Below are 17,528 nucleotides of genomic sequence, written 5' to 3' on the forward strand. Positions count from 1 at the left end.
AGAATTGAATTTATATGGCCACTGCTGCACCTGAGCGAGCAGGGCAAGAAGGGCGTGGTCACGACTGCCTTCGAGGACAGAAGGAAGGGCCTGGCTTCAGGACTCTCATCCCAGACCTGTTTAAGGGAGCTAAATATTAAGAGGCTAAGACAGTCATTAGTGTACAATGTAGTCTATCCTGGCAGCGAAAGACAATTAAGATGGTTAAGGGAAAAAAAAAATCAAATTCGCCAAGTTAAGTCAACATGTTTGCAGGCGCTGGGCAGTGGTGGCGCAGGCCTTTGCACGCCTTTAATCCCAGTACTTGGAAGGCAGAGGCAGGCGGATTTCTGAGTTCGAGGCCAGCCTGGTCTACAGAGTGAGTTCCAGGACAGCCAGGGCTACACAGAGAAACCCTGTTTCTAAAAAAAAAAAAAAAAAAGTGTTCAAGCTCTGATATTATTTTAAAACCAGCTCACCTCCCAGTTACTTAGTGAAGTAGTAGCTAAATTGTCTTTCTAAAAATTACTCTCAATATATAACCTTAAATCGCCCAAGGCTAGAGATGTGGCACTGTTTTTACAGATAGTCTGGGTCCAGTTTCCAGCACCCAAATGGTGGCTCACTAGAAAAATGGAACTGGTAACATCGGTAACACTTTTCACCAACAAAGTAGACTGCAGTTGTTTCATTCACCCATTCGTTGCCTCAGCAAATATTTAGAGATCTGGCTAAAGGTTAAAATCCTTGAGCTCTACTGAGAGATAGAACATTCTAGTGGGAGACAGAAAGAAATAACCAAACAATCCCGAAGACCCATGGCTCTGTCATTATGGTAAGTGTCGGATACACATATTAAAGAGGGCAGTTGTGCTGGGAATGGCAAAGTTTTATGGATCAGATAATGCCTCACGTGTTTAGTAAGTATCAATTCAAATATTGGAACGGTAGGACAGTATATCTGACCTCATACCTGGGACTTGGTTCTGAACACCCAAATAATCCTCTGAGCTTGTCCGGTGACTAAATACCATTTTAAATGGTATTTCACCACAGATTCACCAGAGAGAATCCACCAGTGACAAACAGCCTTTAATGAGGCTTATGAGGCAGAGGCAGACAGACAAGATCTCTTGAGTTTGAGGCCAGCCTGGTCTACAGAGGGAAACCAAGACAGCCAGTGTTATACAGGAAAAAAACCCTGTCTCAAGAAACAAAAGCAAACAAAATGGAGGAAAGCAAAGCCATTTCTAGTCTCCAATAGTAACTGTGGCCCACGGGAGAAGACGGTCAGACACAAGAGAGAAGGAAAAACTAAGTCAGCAGTGTGGGACTTTCAGGCTGTTAGGACAAGAGCTGGACCAGGGCAGGCTGGAGAATGTATTCTAGAATGAAGAATAATACAAGAGCAAAAGAGTCTGTCCTGGGAAAGTCAGCTGACACCATGTGGTAAAGAAGACAGAAGAGCAATGTGAACAGAATGTAGGAGGTCCTTGAATTCTAGGCTAAGTCATGTATCTATATTGGTCTGTTTGTCTATGTATCTGTGTATAAGGACACCTACCAGGGCATTCTTTATCCTTACCAGAGCCTTCTGATAAGAACTTGATGCTGATGCCCCTCTCAGCTCCCCACCAGCTTAGCTCTGTACACCATCCCCACCAGAAGACAGATTTCCTGGCACCACGTCTGGTGTACCCTGCCCAAGTTTGCGTAACAGTAACTCGTGAGACCTCTGGGGTCTAACTGGCTTGTGTGTGACTCCAAAGCCCAGGCTAGCAATGTGGAGGGTAGACATATGATAACTGAACTGGCAGATGGGGGAAGGGTCAGAGCTGGATGACTGAGGCTAAAGTGGAACCTCTGAGCAGTCTGGGGAGAGCAAGACAGACGCCTGACATAAAACCCAGAGATGCATGATGGCAGGTGTGCTGGCTGGCGTTGTGTGTCAACTTGATACAGGCTGGAGTTATCACAGAGAAAGGAGCTTCAGTTGGGGAAGTGCCTCCATGAGATCCAACTGTGAGGCATTTTCTCAATTAGTCATCAAGTGGGGAGGGTCCCTTGTGGGTGGTTCCACCTTTGGGCTGGTGCTCTTGGGTTCTATAAGAGAGCAGGCTGAGCAAGCCAGGGGAAGCAAGCCAGTAAGGAACATCTCTCCATGGCCTCTGCATCAGCTCCTGCTTCCAACCCTGCTTGAGTTCCAGTCCTGACTTCCTTTTGTGGTGAACAGCAATGCAGAAGTGTAAGCTGAATAAACCCTTTCCTCCCCAACTTGCTTCGTGGTCATGATGTTTGTGTAGGAATAGAAACCCTGACTAAGACAGCAGGTAAAGAACAACCTCTGTGGGAAAGAAAGCAGGCAATGGAAGAAACGTTCTGGAGCTGGCTCTCCCCTTCTCCCTTCAGTTTTCCTTCCCTTGTCTTAACCTTGATCAAGGCTTCCCCCAAGTGGAATCCTCTTAGTCTCAATACCTGACTTGAGACAAAGCGCCAAGTACCACGGGTACTCAGCATTCAGAGCAGGCACCACAGATAACAAAGAATCAAATATAAGATCAGGGACGGGAAAGCGATCATAATGTAATATGTTTACAAAGACCCAACTTCTGCCATCATTCGTATGATGCCCATTACGCCTAAAACCTGTGTGAATCCAGCAGAAAGAAATGAAAATTTTTTTCTGAACCTGGATATGTGACGTGGAGTTCATTGATTATATCTGGGTTATTATGAAAGATTCCCAAAGCATCCATCACAGACACTGCACATACGCCCACTGGGATGTGCTTGTTCAGAAGGTCATGTGGGAGGCCTATTCCTTCAATCCCAGCAGCACTCAGGAGACAGGCTAATGGATCTCTGTAAGTTTGAGGCCATCCTGGTCTAACCAGTTCCAGGACAGGCAGAGAGCTACATAGTACAACCTTCTTTCAACACACACACACACACACACACACACACACACACACACACACACACCACACCACACTAGAAGGCCCTTGTTCTATACATTCTTTGCCTTATTACTGTTTTTCTAGACATTCGATCCTTGGTGTAAATTTGGTCTGATTTCTCAATAACGTTCCCCAAGTTCTCATTCACTTTGTGACAAAAATCTCTGGTGTCTCTGCATTTCACATGAGGACAAATGCAACATCCATTGGGTTTCACAGTGAGGCTCAGTCAGTCCTACAGCGCAGATACCATTCTCAACTGAATTTATACAATTTTAGGATTGCCTTTAATAAAATGTCCAACTCCTTCTTGAATAACTTACCTAAAGTTTTAAAAACACCTAAGAAGCAATGAAGGAAATTTATCTGTCTTCTAAGCAAGACGGGACTCTCAACAGATATGACCTGAGCTGAAATAAAGTTAGAGACGTAAATGCCCTAGGTTATGATTATTGATTCTGTTTTCCCTGAACAGCTTTGCAGGGCCACCACTCCCACAATTATTCTGACTGTGCCCGATGACCAAGTGAGCATGACCCTTGGGACAGTTGGCTTGGGATCACTCAAGGTTTTCTGAGTTCGTTTCACCTTTGTATTTCAAGTCCCTCACTAAGTATTTCTTCTTAAAGTCCCCAAGTGCCCCCCAACCCCCCCCCCCCAGTGTTTCTTCTTAGAACCGTTCTTTGGAGTTAAATTAAGAAACACTTCCCCTGTACCAAAACACAGCCTCAAAGACGGGGGTAGAAGAGAAAGGTGGAAATCAAGGCCTGAAAAGGAACATGATCACAGAAGTCTCCTAATGTTCTCTGGACTGTTAGCTAATGAGCTGTGGAACCAGGTAAATGCAGAATTACCCACAATCCCCCTCTTTCTTGGAAAGGCCAAGGGCACCATGACATTAAAAAAAACACACACATCAGAGCTGGGAAAGGAAATGAATAACCCCGAGGTTTTAAATACATGCCTCTTCCTCTATAGATATGTCAACAAACAAAACCTAATAGTTCTTAATTCCTTAGAAGACTAGAAATCAAGAGAACTTCAGACTTTAGGGTTTATAGGAACAACTGTGAGTTCTAGAAAGAACCAAAAACCAATGCTTCCGTTTTGGATGCAGGATTAAAGCAACCTTTTTGAGAAGCAATGATGTTCACTGGCAATCTATAGATTTCTTTTAGCCCTGTAACTATAGTAATAGAACATATATCTGTATGGGTTTTCATGATTCACAAAATACTCTCACCAACATTATACAGATTTTCTCAACAACAGAAATTTGCAGTTATAAAACACAATAACCTTCCTCTTTGTGCTGCTTCCTTTTATGTTCGTTATCCTGGCTAACAAGCGGTGGGGTAAGTCTGGGAAGGCAAGGTCAAAGTCACTCAGGAATGGAGCCAACCGCCCTTTCACCTAGAAAAGCCTCACTCCAGAACACGGCAACTCCGGCTTCATAAGCAAACACTTTTGAGTTTATGTTCTCATTAAATCTATCTAGGTGAAAAGTCAAGTCAGCACTAACAGATTCCTCTAATTTAGTGACAGAATCTGTGGATTTTTTTTTTTAAATTAGCAATAATCAAGCCTCAGATAAACCTCATTGGCTATGATACTGCCACTGTGCAAACCTGAGTCTGTGGAATTTTTAACTATATACCGACAGTAATAGTATAAGAGAGCTCACAAAATTCTGACACTAAATTTCCTTGACAACGTACATGTTCCATGCCAACAGTATGGAACTGTTGTTTCCAACAGTATGTTTCTGTTGTTGTGCTGGCAGAGCTACCCAGAACTCCTAGACAGTTGTCTTCAGGAATGGCAAGCCTGAGCTGTGACTTACCTGATGATGTTGGGATTTAACAGAAGCCCATATCATTGTTATGAGGCAAAATTATAGCCTTTTACAAGTAAGAGTGAGGATCACAAAATGGACCCATGAATGACTAATGCATTACAGATCCTGGTTCAAAGCCAGACAAGTTCGGTAGCTGGAAATATGTAATCTCAATCACAGGTTTCTGCGCTGCCAATGACCACTCAGTTCTCAGATAAAAGGCACAGAATCTTTATATGTGTAATGAGCCTTGAAAGCACTGGAGCTGGGCAGTTATCAACCCTCTATGCTAGTTATTATGTCTATTTCCCTGCCAATAACTCAGAGAAGTCCTCACGTTCATTCAGTTCTCATGATTCCTTACCCCATGGTGTCTTCTCCATCTACCTTCTTTCTCTTTCTCCCCTGTGGCCTTGTGGTCCTCCTAAGGCCCCAAGGCCAGGAATGAAAATTCTGCCTACCTCCCTTCTGCCCAGCTATAGGCCGTTGGCATCTTTATTCAACCAATAGTCTTAAATTAGGGAGCTGGGTAACATAGCTCCTTTGTGTGTGTGTGGTGTGTGTGTTTGTGTACTCTCATCCCTGTGGCAACCAGATCCTAGGGGCCAGAATTAACATTAAAATACATAGCAAAAGACTAAGCAAACCTCAGCAAATTCTTTTATTCTTCCTACAGCTTTTGCTTCAATTCTTACATAGAGTCTTTCTACTCCTTTTGGTTTAGGTTCCAGCAACACAGCTTATAGAGCCTGTCTGTCTTTCAGGAATGGGCCACCCTCATATCGTAACCAACTAAAGACCACTCACGAGATCGGGACCACTAACATTTCCTGAGGAAAGGGAGGGATCATGTGGTGCGTACAGTGACACGTAAGAAACATATGGCTCATGAGACGGTGGCACAAGAGCTTGACTCCCAGGTCTAATGGTTGCTGGGGGTGTTAATAGGTAGTACTTGTCATCCATAGTGTAGAAGCCTATAAAATGCCTACTCAAGTAACCCCCAAACCATGTTCCGGTAAGAAACCCTAATTAAACTCATTGATTCACACAAGTGGACTTGAGTCAAATTGGCTTTCGGTCAGCTGCTGATGCCCCAGCTGGGATGAGAACAGGTGTACTCACATTGCCAAGAAAACTGATAATGCAACTGCTACACACCTGTCACTTAACTGTGACCTTCCTTCACTAAGGGATCCACTTGTCACTTTTAGAAACCTAACTGTCAAACACCACTCAAATGACAACCACTTGCTTCCTTGCATCATAGGTTTCTGCTGTCTTCTGATTTGGTCTCCAAGATTGGTCACTGACATGAGTCTCACAGGGCTTGTTCTGGTGACTAGGAGAGGCCGGTGTTATGCAATGAACAAATAAAAGTGACCCAAGAATAAATTATTCATCAGCAAAGTACACAAGGTTCTGTGTGTGATGTGGGAGGGCTTTAACAGGAGAATGGAAATGTCTCCCCAAGAAATGACAAATACACTGGCGTCACAGAAGACAGCCTGGATACAAAGAGGAGGTTCAAGGAGAAGGGACTACTTTCCAGAGTGTCTGTATCAGGAGCTGGAAGCAGCCATCACTCGGCGATGGGGCTGGCACATCGTCCAGTGTGGCAAACTCCTGCTTCTCAACCCTGGCTCAGGATAACCAAACCACGGTGAGCCTAACACCATCACAGATCGGGCACAGAAGACTGACATGTTAATATTGCCATTGCTTATTATTGCTGGTAAAGGATACCAGGAGCTAACTACATCATCATAGTTACTGACACAGATACACTATTGATGAGTACAGTACATCCCTCATACCAGAAACTGGGGTTACTAAGTAAGTTTTACCTCCAGGCAATCATGGCACTTGAATTTTAAGAAAAAACGGTTACATTGTGGCCAGGTTTCTTTTTTTGAGGATGTACATATTAATTAAGGAAAGAACAAAATCAAACTATCTTCTTCATGGGCTGTTTGAAATAGGCAATGAAAAAAATCAAATCCAAGAATGTTCACTGGAATGGAACCCAGTATATTTTTATCTGAGAACTAGTTGCATTTCTACCCCTTTGGAGATCTTGTGTGTCAGTATTTCACTCTCCAGAGGCAGGCGTATGCTGACAGCTATGGCAGCTTAGGAGACTCTGAAGCGACCTCTCTGTCTATTTAGATGATCTTTTTGCTAAGGCTTGGGCATACATTTTGCGAGAAGGAGCACACACATCAAATTTCTTCTCCATGCTCTCCTGGACACAGGCATTCTCCCTTCCTCTGTCTACTTTGTCTTTTGGGAATTGATCTATCTATCTACAAGCAAAGGAAAACAAAAATGCCACTTTTCCTACCAGAAGAGAATTTTTGACTTAGAATCATGTGTGCATCCAGATTCATGTGGCCACATGCCCATCTACACACATACATGTGTACACGTATGTTCTGAGGTCAGAGGCCAATGTTCCGTGTGCGCCTCAATTCCTCTCTACCTTATTTTCTAGAGCAGGGCTCCTCACTGGAAACCTGGAGTTTGATTTGACTAGATTGACTAGCCACCAAAGGCCTGGGTTCTTTGTTTTCCCAGGATCAGGGATTTAAATTCAGGTCCTTGTGACATGTGGCGGGCACTTTATTGACAGCCGTCCTTTCAGGTCCTTGGTTGACGATTGTGAAGAAGGGGTTAAGCTTTGCTGGGCTAAGCATCCCCTGCCCCGGTGGGACATAGCCTAGCTCAGCTTGCCTTCCCCAGTCTGCTTTAAACATTCTCAACAACTAACAAGCTGCAATAGACCTGGGGTCAATGCCCTTGCAGGCCGTCTCATTTCCCTACTTGGTTGTAACCTATTTTGCAATCTCTACATGATGGATGGCTATGTACCGTCATAACCCCCTCCTGGCAGGGAAACCTTACATAACCCGTCCTTTAGGCTGTTCACTACTGGCTGTGTCAGGTCCGCCCAGCATTCCCCACAATTCCCCATGCAGCCGCCATCCAGGGCTCACGCATCGCACATCCTTCCAGTGCACACTGCTGCAATGACTCCTGTGTGTCCTTCCATAGCTGGCTCTCGGCCCTCTGCTCTCTGGGTCACTTGTGACTAGGACAAGAGGATAGGCCTGGCACTTGCTAGTAAGCCTCAGAACTGACACCTTTCACAGAAATGAAGTGACTAACGAATACATCAGCACGACCCTCTGTCTTCCCCCTTCATAGCTTTCCCGTCATCTGGCTCCATTTTGCTGACTCCGTGCACTGCTCCAACCCCACTCCCTCAGTGGTCACTCAAATGGCTGCAGCAACACAGGTTGTCTGAAGAAGTGATCTTAACAAACCAGGATTGTCACCGAGCCTTTTCTAAGGAATCTCTTGGGAAGTGCTGACCAAATGCTAATGCCCTTTGTGTCACAGCCCAGTGAGTTGGCAGTCTGACACCAAAAAAGGAAACCTGATAAGATTACAGGAGCACTTTGCGTCTTATCTAATTTCCTCATGGGCAAAATGTCTCCCTCTTCATTCTGGTATAATGAAATTATTGATTCTAAAATGAGTAGCTCCCTATCTGAATGGGATGTCTCCTGACTGAATACCCCCAAATGCTCTGTTGCCCTCTATTGTGAACTGATTTTGAAATATTTTCCATGTATTTTCTTCACAAGAAAAAGTTATCACATCCCCACGGAGGAATCCTTTCTGCTGGGTGAGAAATACAGGGGTAGTTTGTACCTCCCTGCAACTCAGGGACGTGATCTCTGGACTCTAAAGAATTTCATCCTCCTGAGGAACAATACTTTGTATTTTGCTCACAGTTTAGACTGTGGATGTGAATGTCGGATCTGCAATTTCTCCCTCTCTTTAAGACCTCACCTTTCAACCACGTGCTGTCGTCCGATTTAGGATGCTGTAAAAAATGCATCCTCTCTGGTTCCAAACAAGCTCAGAGCGTCTACGGTTCCTGGCACAGAAGCTGTAGGTGAGGATGTGGGAGCTTTTCCTTACCATCTCTTCCAGTCTGTGCTTAAGAGTGACGCTTGCCTGGGCTTTGAAACTCAAAAGGAATTGATTGATACATGTGTTTTCTAAGACTATTAAACAGTATCTCTATTTTGTACTCTGGAATTTAAAAATGCATTATTTCCATTTGTTAACCTAAGAAAAAAATTTTAAAAGTCCAATGCCGTTTGGATTACTGAGAGAAAGTGCTTACTGATAACATCCATTCATTGAGAGGATAACTGTGCAGCCAGTGTGGCGGCACGGCCAGTGTTCCGACTGAACTGAACTGGACGGACAGTGAGTGTAGAAGCGGAAGGGGTCTGATGTCTTATATTGCAAAGACCTTGCTCTTCATCTGTCAACTACCATCCACCCATGTTTCTCTGGTTTCCCTCATCCTGGATATCCTGCCCTCTACTAATATCACAGGGTCAAGTGAAGCCTGCCCAGTGTCTTTAAAATAGTAGATTTTAATCTTCCTGATGCTGAGACCCTTTACTATAGCTCCTCATGTTGTTGTGACCTCAAACATATTATTTAACATACAACAACAATTATTTCCATAGCTACTTCATAAGTGTAATTTTGTTACTGCTAATGAGTTGTAACATAAATATCTGTGTTTTCCAATGGACTTAGGCAACCCCAAAAAGGTCACAACCCATAGGTTGAGAACCATTGCTTTAAAAGAAATTACCAACAGGCTAGAGAGATGCCACTGGCTGCTCTTCCAGAGGACCAGGGTTCAATTCCCAGTTACCACAAGGCAGCTAATAACTCCAGTCTTAAATGGATCTGATGTCTTCTTCTGGCCTCTATGGACACCAGGCACACAGTGGTGCAGACACACATACATTCTGGCAAAACACCCATACCACATAATAAAGAAAAAAATTCTTATAATAAATCTCAAAAAATAAAGAAACTAGCCGAGTGAGTTTTTCCGTTCTAGACAGAATTTATAGATGCAACTTTTGCTCTCCATGTGACCAGCCAGAACTGTAGTGCTAACCACTGAGGCTGCCAATCTCTACTGTTAGTCCACCTAAGGAGGCTATGATAATACAGTTGAAGGAATTAATAATTAATGTAACAACCAGGATGTTCAATTTACTTTTTCTCTCTTTGATAATCAAATCGGTTCTTCCTCCTCAGGATAGAGTATAGCATTTACTGAGTCACAAGTAACCAGATGACATAATCCAGGCTAACGTTTTATACCATTTAATGCCCCACGACCCGGAGATCTGTTGGCTAGTCACCATTCACACACACAAACTGTAGTCTATTGATTTTTCAGTATAAACCATCTTTTAATTATAGGCATACATTCTCAAAAGTTATTGATTATACCAACACAAAATCTCTTTAAATTAATGGTTTTCTATTTCCCATCTATTTCCTTCGGAGTACACAAAATGACTTATCTCTTTCTAGGTTCCTTACACACTTAAATCTAATAAATTAATAGCACTGGAGAGATGGGGTAGTTACATGTGATTCCAACTCCAAGGTGATTCAAGGCCTCTAGACTGTATGCCCACACTCATAAGACACACACAGACATACATAATTTCTTTAACAAAAAAAAAGTTTAAAGTGAAAAAGCTAACATCTCTCTACTGTTGTCTTAGAGTTTTTATTACTACAAGGAAACACCATGACCAAAAAGAAAGTTGGGGAAGATTGGGTTTCCACACTTTCAGACTGCTATTCATCACCAAAGGAAATCAGAATAGGAACCAAAAAAAAAAAAAAAAAAAAAAAAAGGAAGAAGAAGAAGGGCTGGAATCTGGAGGCAGGAGCTGGTGCACAGGGCATGGAGGACAGATGCTTTCTGGCCTGCTTCCCATGGCTTGCCCAGCCTGCTTTCTTATAAAACCCGGGACCACCAGCCCAGGGATGGCACCACCCACAACAGACTGGGCCCTCCCCCACAGATCACTAATTGAGAAAATGTCTTACAGCTAGATTTCATGGAGTCATTTCCCTAACTGAGGCTACTTCCTTTCTGATGACTCTAGCTTGTGTTGCAAGTTAACACAAAACCAGTCAGTACAACCACGTAGGAATGTAGGCTGATGTTTAATTTTTGATAAGTACATGAAGAACATTAGGATTTGACATGGAATCATCCCTAAAATATAAAAATAACATGTTCTATAATGCTGGGTACTGATGGTGTCTCAGCTGTGTCAGCTCCAATACATGGAGACCTTTATATAAAGTTCCTCCACTTAATTTTTTTTAAATCTTATTATTTTATGTGCATGAGTGTTTTGCCCAAATGTGTGTGTATGAACCACATGTGTCTGCCTGTTTCTGGTAGAAGTTAGAAGAGGACAGATTCTTGGAACTGGAGTTACACATGGTTGTGGTGGACATCTAGGGGCTGGGAACTGAACTTCGGTCTTCTCAAAGAGCAGCAAATACCCCTGCCCCTCCCCCTTCTATTGTTTATCTCCATGGTAAACTCTTCCCTAAAAGCTAGGACTGTTTCATGCTTCCAGTTCTCTGGTCCTTTGTGATGATTCTCTTGTTCTCCAGGGAAAACAGGAAATACTGCAGTGTTGGAAACATGTTCACACGACACAGACAAGCAACAGATTGAAAACACCACCCAGGTCCTGACTCTCTCATGAGCCTCAGCTTAGGTACAAAATTTATATTTTTGTATGAGAAAAAGAAAACACCAAAAATTTTTAAGGCAGATTATATATTTATGAGGCAACATTTAAAAATGATACTGGGAGCTATGGGAAGAGACTGTAGGTAGCCACTACAGAAATTGGGAGGTGTTTGGGAAGTCTTTGGGCTGTTTTCCAAGCTTAATCTAACATTTTGCCAAGGCATAGTGAGGATTTCAAACATGCTGTAGCTTCCTGACTGCCCAACGTCTCACAGCTAAGTTACAGCTTCAATCCAGGGGTGGTGGTTGATCAGCTACCTCTCCACCAAGAGATGTGTGAAACAGAAAACGTATCCTATGTAGAAAACAGGGAACTGTACAGTTAGTTGCCTCTTGAAATGTAGATTTCCAGAAAACAAACCCTACATACATTTTGGTACTAAGAAATGACCTGAGGAGTGTACCCCTGTGGGAATGAGTTGATTATAACTTCTTAAGTAAATGCCACCAAATACTCCAGTAACTGAGATCACAAAGGTGCTCAAAGTATGTTTCCTTCTCTTTAAATATTTTGAAAAAAAATTTTTCTCTATTTTGTGGAACAGGGTCTCTTTCTTGTAGTAGGCTTGCACTCAAACCAACACTACCTACATAGCTGAAGATGTCCTTGAACTCCTGATTCCCCTGAGGATGACTTTGAACATCTGAATCCCCTGCTCCACTTCCTGAGTGCTGGGATGATTTAATGATTTAATGATGATGATTTAATGATGTATATAGAACAAGCATGTGCAGTTTATCCAACTCAGGACTTCATGTGATCAGGGCAACTCCAACCCTGATCTGCCTCTGAAGATTTTTATACATATTACAAATCTTTCATTTTGTTAGTTCAATTTCAAATACAATATTCAAATCCATGGAATAGCTTTAAAATTTACATTCATATAGAAATGACCATTCTAAAAAATGTTTTTTCAAAAAGGAAAAATGGATGAAGATAGCAGCATCATACCAACATTATCTAAGGAAGAATCTGTGTTGCTTTCTACAAACTTCCAGAGAATCCACAGTCATGGATTCTCTGGAGGTTTTGAGATGCACACTAAAATCTTATCAATACTGCAATTAAAGAATTTGTTTCCCATCTTAAAAAAAGAACCACACACACAGTAACAAGAGCGTAAGATGAGTCACTTTCACACTATTATAAGAGAAGTCTTGAAAAACATTTAAACCAAGGAACCAACAAAGCAGTTTGATGGCACAATGTGGACATGTGTGGTGGTTTGAATACTCTTGGCCCAGGGAGTGGCACTATTAGGAGGTGTGGCCTTGTTGGAGGAAGAGCGTCATTGTCCAGGTGGGCTTTGAGACCTTCCTCCTAGCTGCCTAGATATCACACTTCTCCTGTTTCCCTTCAGAACAAGATGGAGAACTCTCCTGTACCATGATTCCACCTTGATGATAATGGGTTGAACCTTTGAACCTATAAGCTAAACCTAATTAAATGTTGTACTTGTAAGAGTTGCCTCAGTCATGGTGTCTCTTTACAGCAATGGAAACCCTAAGACACCGAAACATTTTCTAGGACACAATAGGTAAGAGCAATTCTCACCATCATCTATTTCTGCAGGAACCACCCACAGAACCAGGTATGCCAGCATTTTATGTAGATAAGTCTCAAAATGAATGACGATCATGGGGAGTAGCTATGAATACTTCACATAGAAAGGCTCTCTTCTACTGTAAACCAAAATATTTAGCTCAACATTTAAGAACTTAGTTATATAGTATGCTATACTGGTATAAAGATCTTGTCTGTCCACCGCCTTTCCGACTCTTTGATAAGTAAGATCATCTCATGGGAATATTCCCTAGCTAACATCGGTATGCTTGGTGACTCACGAAGTCCTTCCTCAGCACTCCTCCTGCTGTTTGCAGAAAGAATGTGGTGGAAGACACAATGAACTTGGATGGAGGCAATTATCCTCTTGCTAGAATATTACACAAGGATGACTATCACTAAGACCATTCATTAATGACAGTTAGTGGTATTTTGTTTTTCTTTTTGGGGAGGTTGTTCAACATGACCAAAGCTAGAGACACCTGAGAAGAAATCTCAATTGTGAAAAATACCTCCATCCATTTAAGCTTAGAGACAAGTCTCTGGGGGTCCTCTATCAATTTGATTATTAATATGGGTGGGACCTAATCCAATGTGGGTAGCACCAATCCTGGGTAGGCCCTGGGCTGTGTAACAAAGAAGGCTAGTAACCAAGTCAAAAGGAGCAAGTAAACCAGCAGTGTTCCTCCATGGTCTCTTGTTTCCCACCTCCAGGTTCCCATCTTGAGTCCCTGCCCTGGCTGCTCTTCAGGATGGACTGTAATCGGATAGCGTAAGCCAAATAAACCTTTCCTTCCCTAGTTATTTTTGATCAAGGTGTTTCCCACCACAAAATCGGGCTGATAGAATTACCAACTCTTTCAACAGACTCTGCTTGCTTTGAAAGGCTGAACAAATTCCAAATGCAGCAACTGTATCACTGTGAAGAGGATGCGTGCCAAAAAACACAAGGTTAAAGATGGAGGAGAGGCCAGCACTTAAGATTTAATTTAAGTGACAAAAGCCACGGACTGCTGAAAGCCTTTCTTCAGGTCCAGTCATCTAGCAACCACCCCTCTCCAGTCAGGAGCTAAACTGCCTGGCTCAGCATAAGTTCCAAGAGATGTGTGATAGCCAAGACAGGTGAGGGAGGGGGCTGGTACTCAGCACGCTACAATGTAGCCCAGCACACTACAAGGTAGCCACAGCGATGGTGGCTGGAGTAAGGACTTAGGTGGTCCAGGGTGGAGGTGAACTGTCTTTCTGATGGTAGAGAGCAGGTCAGGGATGAATTAAGGGAGGGACAGGCTGTGTGAAGGGAACCAGGTCCCAGCTCCTGGCTAACTGGACTGGCAGAAAACACGAAGAACCAGCCCAACCAGTGTCCTGGGGCAATTCCCCACAGATCCACACTCTCTCAACTTCTAATCCATAGGATGAGACACCCAAATGCACTGGACACCCAGGCAGGAGGCTGCCCGTCAGTAGTGCACTCCTTAGGAAATGGCTTTTTAATCAAGATCAGTGGGCCCTTGAGGAATTGCAGACCAATCTATGCACACTGAGTGGCAAACCAGCACAATGGTGGAATGGTTCACCATTCTTATTAAATATGGGATGTGGCTTTAGGAATAAAACAGGTGTGGGTTTGAATTCTTTCCAGACCTCAGATTCTATCACTGACTTTGGAGGATTTGTCTAAGACAGAGATGATACCTCAGATTTGTCAAGGTTGGGACGTGGAGCAATCGACAGGGGGAGGGGAGGTAGGGGGAGGGGGTAGGACTGACAGATCAGCTAGGTGCACACTGGCTCTCAGGATATTTTGAAGTGACTATCAATTTCCTCTTACCGCTTACTTCTCTTCCTAAGACATAAGCAGCCTGTGGGAATGGTGCAAGCAAGGCATAAGTAATTGATAGGGAAATGAATGGATTCTTTGTCAAAACACCTATGGGCTTAGGGAGCTTGTTTAAGCCTTCTTTTAAAGCAAGTACATCAATGAGATGAAAAAAGTACTCCCATGTGTTGAGAAATAGAAATTTAAACAGAAGCTCGGCTTTCTTTCTCGGCATCCTATTCCACGAAATAGGATTTTCAAGGCATTTTGAAATAACCCTGAAGATGCAAATGACGAAGTTCCCCTCACAAATGTTACACCCAGGTTCATGCAGCCTTCTCATCCATCGCCAAACCTGAACAGACAGGACACAAGAAATAAACTCTTCCCAGTTTGGGATTCTTAGCATCAATCGACCCAGACTTGTTCAAAGTGGTTTTCAATCCAATAGCTGTCTGAATGAGACACTGGTCTCAGTGAAATGCAAGACATTTGTCTGTCTATCAATTATTCCTGGTGTGCTGGCATTTATATCTCGATATTTCCTGACACAGCAACAGGGCATCTTTAACTGGGCTCCATCAGTCGCTTTCCGAAATGATTTATCAACAGTCCATAAGGGAAAAAAAAATTGTCTGGTTTGTATTTTTAAAACAAAAGGGGCTTACACTTTTTTCTATTATTCTACGTGTCTGGGTTGTTTGCCTGCATGGATGTCTGTGTAGCATGAGTGTGTGCTTGCCCAGGGAGACCAGCGGACAACATCCAATCCCCTAGAACTGGAATTACATACAGACAATTGTGGGTGCTGGGAACTGAACCCTGGTCCTCTAGAAGAGTAGCTGGTGCACTTAACCACTGAGCCATCGTCTCTTCAGAAATGGAGATTTAACAGAATATTTAAATTTATGTTTTGACATTGTTTAAATTATTTTGGATCCCCTTTAAGTCAAAAAGATTTTTGCATTATTTGGTGAATGAGTGTGTGTGTGTGTGTGTGTGTGTGTGAGAGAGAGAGAGAGAAAGAGAGAGAGAGAGAGAGAAAGAGAGAGAGAGAGAGAGAGAGCATGTGGACAAAGGGCAACCTTAGGTGTCATTCCTCAAAAACTGTCCACTTTATTTAAGACAGTCTCTCATTGGCTGATGCTCCCTGATTAAGCTCTAGCTAGCTTAAGAGTTCTAAAAACCCTCCAGTCTCTTCATCTCCATCTCCACTTCCTCCTCTTCCTCCTCACCCTCCAGACTGGAATTACAAGCAAGTGGCACCATTCCTAGCTTCTTTTGTGTGAGAACTATAGCAATGTCCTCGTGCTTGGCCAAGCAAGTACTTGACCTACCAAGCTATCTCCCCAGTCCTGAATGTCTGTATCTCTTTATGGCCTAAGTTCCTGACGACCGACCTGAGCCTGGTAAGTAGTCCAGTATCACTGGTGCATTAAGAAGCCACCAATAAGATCAGCACTGGGGTGTGACCAACAGGGTAGATACGAGTGGGTGTGTCGGGCCTGTGTGTAATTATTACCAAAAAGCTCACAACTAGTCAGAGCGGCAATGGAATGGTTTTACATGCTGACTCATTCCGAGTCAGCGCTGTCAGGCCTCAAGGGACTCAGTGTCAGAAGAGAACGGGCTTGGGAGAGAATGGAAGGTTATTACTAAACAAACTAACCTTTTTTTCCTTCTGAGCCCATGCTGCCTTTCTGTCATGGAACAAGAGATCTTGTGTTTGCTTGGCTCTTAGATTTCTTGATGTCATTTATTTTTATCATATGTCCATATAGTCAGTGTCTAAGTGAGTGTGTGTGTGCCCACCACGGTGGGTGTGGCAGCTAGGAGAAACTTTGGAAGCTGGTTCTTTTCCTGTAGGTCCCAGGGATCAAACTGAAGCCATGTGGCTCGTGTAGCAGGCGCTTTTCCTGCTGAGCCAGCTTGCCAGCCCGAGGTCTTATGTTTAAATGCTAGCCTCTCCCACTCGCTAGCAATATGGTTTTGGGGGAACTATGTAGTCTTTGGTTTTCTTTCAGCTTCTTCATCAGTAAAAGCGAGATAATGCCTTGTTGTCTGTTAAGGTTAACTTACCTAGCGGGCTGCCCACGACACATTTAGTTATCAGTCAACAACTGCAGAAGCTGTGACAGTTTGCAATCGTCAAGTCATCATTACTCCTTAGGTGAGAGAAAGGAGATGCAGCCACCAGGGGTGTAATACTCCCATGAGAAGTGTCCAGCTCTAAATGGCTGACGCTACTGGACTCTCCTACCCTAAGTATTTTCAAAGGCTAGCACTAGGTAGGTTAGCCAATAAGAAACAATTCCCAGTTGAATGTGGGCACATAGGCCTGTAATCTTAGCATACAGGATGAGTCAGAGAAATCCTGGGTTCGAGACAGACGGGACTGCTGAACAGTTCCCTAAGAACTGTTCCAACAAGAAGGGTGTCTCTCCCTTACACCTCCTCATCACTACCTTATCCATCCTTCTTTTGCAGAGAATTCCATAAACATATTATCAGTGAGAGAGCTACTGAGAGAAATCCATGTCGTAAAGGGTCACTTAGCTTCCTGGCATTATATTCTAGATGCTCTTTCTTGTTAACTGTTACATGTCTATAAAACCTGCATCTATCCACACCTCACCTCTCTGGTACCTTTCTCTTGTTTCACAAGAAATACACCAGAAAGCCGTGCCTCACCT

At 43.2% G+C, this 17,528-nt stretch overlaps 1 protein-coding gene and 1 pseudogene across 1 annotated transcript in view; both read right to left on the bottom strand.

The window, feature by feature from the left end:
- The window catches only part of Elovl6 (ELOVL fatty acid elongase 6), a 105,380-nt gene that overhangs the window by 46,360 nt on the left and 41,492 nt on the right, over positions 1-17,528 (bottom strand). The window lies entirely within an intron of this gene.
- On the bottom strand, positions 4,449-4,566 carry LOC127683996 (uncharacterized; annotated as a pseudogene).

Source organism: Apodemus sylvaticus, chromosome 4, assembly GCF_947179515.1.
Source record: "Apodemus sylvaticus chromosome 4, mApoSyl1.1, whole genome shotgun sequence".
In the NCBI taxonomy this organism is placed as follows: domain Eukaryota; kingdom Metazoa; phylum Chordata; class Mammalia; order Rodentia; family Muridae; genus Apodemus; species Apodemus sylvaticus.